Source organism: Loxodonta africana, chromosome 22 (assembly GCF_030014295.1).
Source record: "Loxodonta africana isolate mLoxAfr1 chromosome 22, mLoxAfr1.hap2, whole genome shotgun sequence".
NCBI classification, from domain to species: domain Eukaryota; kingdom Metazoa; phylum Chordata; class Mammalia; order Proboscidea; family Elephantidae; genus Loxodonta; species Loxodonta africana.
In genome coordinates this window covers 3,150,644-3,155,719 of record NC_087363.1, presented here as the reverse complement: position 1 = coordinate 3,155,719, position 5,076 = coordinate 3,150,644, and positions in this window count along the sequence as shown.

Sequence of the window (5,076 nt, the reverse complement as noted above, 5' to 3'; positions counted from 1 at the left end):
AGTGGGATTTCTGGGTCTTATGGTAGTTCTACTTCTAGCTTTTTAAGAAAACGCCAGATAGATTTCCAAAGTGGTTGTACCATTTTACATTCCCACCAGCAGTGTATAAGTGTTTCAGTCTCTCCACAGCCTCTCCAACATTTATTATTTTGTGTTTTTTGGATTAATGTCAGCCTTGTTGGAGTGAGATGGAATCTCATCGTAGTTTTGATTTGCATTTCTCTAATGGCTAATGATGGCGAGCATTTCCTCATGTATCTGTTGGCTGCCTGAATATCTTCTTTAGTGAAGTGCGTGTTCATATCCTTTGCCCACTTCTTGATTGGGTTGTTTGTCTTTTTGTGGTTGAGTTCTAGCAGAATCATGTAGATTTTAGAGATCAGGCGCTGGTCGGAGATGTCATAGCTGAAAATTTTTTCCCAGTCCGTACGTGGTCTTTTTACTCTTTTGGTGAAGTCTTTGGATGAGCATAGGTGTTTGATTTTTAGGAGCTCCCGGTTATCTGGTTTCTCTTTGTCATTTTTAGTAATGTTTTGTATTCTGTTTATGCCATGTATTAGGGCTCCTAACGTCCCTATTTTTGCTTCCCTGATCTTTGTCATTTTAGACTCTATATTTAGGTCTTTGATCCATTTAGAGTTAGTTTGTGTGCATGGTGTGAGGTATGGTTCTTGTTTCATTTTTTGCAGATGGATATCCAGTTATGCCAGCACCATTTGTAAAAAAGACTATCTTTTCCCCAATTAACTGACACTGGTCCTTCGTCAAATATCAGCTGCTCATATGTGAGTGGATTTATATCTAGGTTCTTAATTCTGTTCCATTGGCATATGTGTCTGTTGTTGTACCACTACCAGGCTGTTTTGACTACTGTGGCTGTATAATATGTTCTAAAATCAGGTAGAGTGAGGCCTCCCAATTTGTTCTTCTTTTTCAGTAATGCTTTACTTATCAGGGGCTTCTTTCCCTTCCATATGAAGTTGGTGATTTGTTTCTCCATCACATTAAAAAATGACATTGGGAGTACAGGGGGCGGGGCCAAGATGGCGGACTAGGTGGACACTACCGCGGATCCCTCTTGCAACAAAGACTCGGAAAACAAGTGAATCGATCACATACATAACAATCTATGAACTCTGGACAACAAACACAGACTTAGAGACGGAAAACGAACAAATACGGGCAGACAGCGACTGTTTTCAGAACTAGGAGCCAGCGTACCAGGCAGGTGACCTTCAGAGCCCGATCTGGGGCAGAGCCCAGGGGGGCAGACAGCACAGACAAGGGGCCCAGCCCTACCCCCCCGAACCCATCCCGGGAGGGAGTCTAGCTGGTTGGCGCGGGCGGCGTAGCTGCGCAGCCGGTGGGAGAAGCACCCGGGAAGCAGTGACTGATCTTGGAGCGGGGAGAGCAGAGTCCCAGCCGGGGAGCCGTCCCGCCGGGAGTTTGGCGGGAAGCCGGTGTGGTGCGAGCGGGGGGATCAACTATATTTCCCTAAAGAGACCCTGGGGCGGGGCCCACACGTTCGTGCGGGGGACGCCCACCCAGTGTGCGCGTGCGGTGTGGCGCACCGGAGGGAGAAGTCCCCGGGAGGAAGTGATTGGTCTTGGAGCGGGGAGAGCAGCGTCCCAGCCGGGGAGCCATCCCGCTGGGATTCTGGCGCGTGTGGGCGGAGCGTGAGAGAGGGGTCCAGTTATATTCCCCTGAATAGACCCCGGGGGTGGGCCCACCCGTTCTTGCGGGAGATGCGCACCCTGTTCGCGCGAGTGGTGCAGCGCACCGGATGGAGAAATCCCCGGAAGTGACTGGTCTCGGAGCGGGGAGAGTAGCGTCCCAGCCGGGGAGCCGTCCCGCCGGGATTTTGGCGGACGGGGGGGAGCGTGAACCCGGGGATCAGCTCTATATTCTGTGTTGCTACACTCCTAGCTCTCTGATCCCTCCCCCACCCTCCCCAGGCGGCTCCATTAACCCTGAGGCAGAGGGAGAATTCAGATAGGGATTTGACTGCATTTTTTTTATAGCTGATTACCTGGAAAATCTAGTTTCCCAGTGATGGCTCAAAGACAGCAGTCCATATCAAACCACATAAAGAAACAGACCATGACAGCTTCTCCAACCCCCCAAACAAAAGAATCAAAATCTTTCCCAAATGAAGATACAATCCTGCAATTATCAGATACAGAATATAAAAAACTAATTTACAGAATGCTTAAAGATATCACAAATGAAATTAGGATAAATGCAGAAAAAGCCAAGGAACACACTGATAAAACTGTTGAAGAACTCAAAAAGATTATTCAAGAACATAGTAAAAAAATTAATAAGTTGCAAGAATCCATAGAGAGAGAGCATGTAGAAATCCAAAAGATTAACAATAAAATTACAGAATTAGACAACGCAATAGAAAGTCAGAGGAGCAGACTCGAGCAATTAGAATGTAGACTGGGACATCTGGAGGACCAGGGAATCAACACCAACATAGCTGAAAAAAAATCAGATAAAAGAATTAAAAAAAATGAAGAAACCCTAAGAATCATGTGGGCCTCTATCAAGAAGGATAACTTGCGAGTGATTGGAGTCCTAGAACAGGGAGGGGGGACAGAAAACACAGAGAAAATAGTTGAAGAACTCCTGACACAAAACTTCCCTGACATCATGAAAGACGAAAGGATATCTATCCAAGATGCTCATCGAACCCCATTTAAGATTGATCCAAAAAGAAAAACACCAAGACATATTGTCATCAAACTCACCAAAACCAAAGATAAACAGAAAATTTTAAAAGCAGCCAGGGAGAAAAGAAACGTTTCCTTCAAGGGAGAATTAATAAGAATAAGTTCAGACTACTCAGCAGAAACCATGCAGGCAAGAAGGGAATGGCATGATGTATACAGAGCACTGAAGGAGAAAAACTGCCAACCAAGGATCATATATCCAGCAAAACTCTCTCTGAAATATGAAGGAGAAATTAAGATATTTACAGATAAACACAAGTTTAGAGAATTTGCAAAAACTAAACCAAGACTGCAAGAAATGCTTAAGGAGATTGTTTGGCCTGATGACCAATAATATCAGGTACCAGCACAATACAAGGTCACAAAACAGAACGTCCTGATATCAACGCAATTCAAATAGGGAAAGCACAAAAACAAATTAAGATTAATTCTGAAAAATAAATAAACAAAATAATACACATAACAGGAAATCATGGAAATCAATAGATAAACGATCACAATAATGAAAAAGAGGGACTAAATATAGGAGGCATTGAACTGCCAGATGGAGAGTGAGACAAGGTGATATAGAATGATACAAGTCAGGTTTTTACTTAGAAAAATAGGGGTAAATAATAAGGTAACCACAAAAAGGAATATCAATTCCATAACTCAAGATAAAAGCCAAGAAAAACGTAACGACTCAACTCACATAAAGTTAAACATTATGAAAATGAGGATCTCACAAGCTACTAAGAAAAACGTCTCAGCACAAAAAAAGCATGTGGAAAAATGAAATGGCCAACAACACACATAAAAAGGCATCAAAATGACAGCACTAAAAACTTATTCATCTATAATTACGCTGAATGTAAATGGACTAAATGCACCAATAAAGAGACAGGTAGTCACAGACTGGATAAAGAAACACGATCCATCTATATGCTGCCTACAAGAGACACACCTTAGACTTAGAGACACAAACAAACTAAAACTCAAAGAATGGAAAAAAATATATCAAGCAAATAATAAGCAAAAAAGAAGAGGAGTAGCAATATTAATTTCTGACAAAATAGACTTTAGACTTAAATCCACCACAAAGGATAAAGAAGGATACTATATAATGATAAAAGGGACAATTGATCAGGAAGACATAACCATATTAAATATTTACGCACCCAATGACAGGGCTGCAAGGTACATAAATCAATTTTAACAGAATTGAAAAGTGAGATAGACACCTCCACATTTATAGTAGGAGACTTCAACACACCACTTTCGGAGAAGGACAGGACATCCAGTAAGAAGCTCAATAGAGACATGGAAGACCTACTTACAACAATCAACCAACTTGACCTCATTGACTTATACAGAACTCTCCACCCAACTGCTGCAAAATGTACTTTTTTTTCTAGTGCACATGGAACATTCTCTAGTATAGACCACATATTAGGTCACAAAACAAATCTTGGTAGAATCCAAAACATCAAAATATTACAAAGCATCTTCTCAGACCACAAGGCAATGAAGCTAGAAATCAATAACAGAAAAACTAGGGAAAAGAAATCCAATACTTGGAAAATCAACAATAACCTCCTGAAAAAAGACTGAGTTCTAGAAGACAACAAGGACGCAATAAGGAAATTCTTAGAAAGCAACGAGAATGAAAATACTTCCGATCAAAACCTCTGGGACACAGCAAAAGCAGTTCTCAGAGGCCAATTTATATCGATAAATGCACACATACAAAAAGAAGAAAGAGCCCAAATCAGAGAACTGTCCCGCCAACTTGAACAAATAGAAAGTGAGCAACAAAAGAACCCATCAGGCACCAGAAGAAAACAAATAATAAAAATTAGAGCTGAACTAAATGAATTAGAGAACAGAAAAACAATTGAAAGAATTAAAGCCAAAAGCCGGTTCTTTGAAAAAATTAACAAAATTGATAAGCCATTGGCTAGACTGACTAAAAAAAACAGGAAAGGAAATAAATAACCCGAATAAGAAACGAGAAGGACCACATCACAACAGAGCCAAATGAAATTAAAAGAATCATTTCAGATTACTACGTAAAATTATACTCTAACAAATTTGAAAACCTGGAAGAAATGGATAAATTCTTAGAAAAATACTACCTACCTAAACTAACACATTCAGAAGTAGATCAACTAAATACACCCATAACAAAAAAAGAGATTGAAACGGTAATCAAAAAACTTCCAACAAAAAAAAGTCCTGGCCCAGACGGCTTCACTGCAGAGTTCTACCAAACCTTCAGAGAAGACTTAACACCATTACTATTGAAGGTATTTCAAAGCATAGAAAAAGATGGAATACTACCCAACTCATTCTATGAAGCTAC